A 1,229-nucleotide genomic window follows, 5' to 3' on the forward strand; every position below is an offset into this window, starting at 1 on the left:
TGAGACAGAGCCTCACCTAGGCGGGGGAGGGGGGGGCGGGACGTCCTGGGGGTGACGCTGGGGAATGCCTCACCAGGAGCAAGAGGTACCGCACGTCACTGGTCCGCACCAAGCCCCCCGCCCATCACTACCCAAACAGAGGACCCGGCACATGTTGGCTTAAAGCATAACTCCAACTTTCCAACTTTAAAGAGCCTCAGCGGCTCTTTAAATAAAAACAAAACATCTTTGGTTGCAATATTCCTCTCCGGGCACAGATGTTGTAGTCTTCATCACTGGAGTGGGAGGGGTTGCTTTGGCAGCTCAGTGTGCCCTTGTGTATATATATGGAAAAAATGACCATTTCAAAACCCAAATGAAGCCAAAATGAAAACAACGTCAGGCCCAAAGCCAAAATGTTTTCTGTTCTAACTTTTACATTTAAAACAAATATTTTATATTTATTTATTATTTATAAACGTTTTCTTTTTTCTATATTGTATTTTTATTTATTTATTCATTTTTATTAAATATTTATATTTTTTAACTTTACTTTTAGGGGCTTCGGGGAAATATTAGGGGTCTAAACAGAGCCCTGATATTTCCCTTTTAAATAGAAGAAGAGATTGAGGACACAGAGCTGTCAATCTCTTTTTCTGTGTCCCCTGTTATCAATGAACAGGAATCCTTTATGAGTGTTCCTGTTTACTATAATCACAATCATGAATGGACAGGAGGTGATGTAGATCTCTTCCCATTCATTCATAATTGAGGGTATAGTAATCATACTCTGTCCTCAATTATCTACAAACACTCAGCAATCACTGACTCCTTGTACCCGCTCTCCATCCTGACAGCTGTCACAGGAGCTGCGGAAATGGTGTAGGGAGGAGAGTTCAGCCTCCTGTGACAGCGCTGGGTGTCTCCGCCCCCACACCGCTCTGCCTGACTGTGACAGGAAGCTGTGCGGTGCGTGAGGAGAGATGCCAGCCGCTCACAACGCTCTCCTCCCGCACCGCTCGGCCGCCTGTAACAGTTTCTCTCATCCCCACTGGGACACAGAGCAGCGCCCTGCGGGGAGGAAAGAAAGCAGGGATGCATCGCTATTTCGGCAAAAAAATTGCACTTTCGGCATTTTGACAAAAGTGCAATTTTCGTCGATATGCATCCCTAATATATATATATCCCTATACATCCCTAATATATATATATATATATATCCCTATACATCCTTAATATATATATATATA

This window comes from Nanorana parkeri, unplaced genomic scaffold (genome assembly GCF_000935625.1).
Source record: "Nanorana parkeri isolate BGI_ZX_2015 unplaced genomic scaffold, ASM93562v1 scaffold350, whole genome shotgun sequence".
NCBI lineage: Eukaryota > Metazoa > Chordata > Amphibia > Anura > Dicroglossidae > Nanorana > Nanorana parkeri.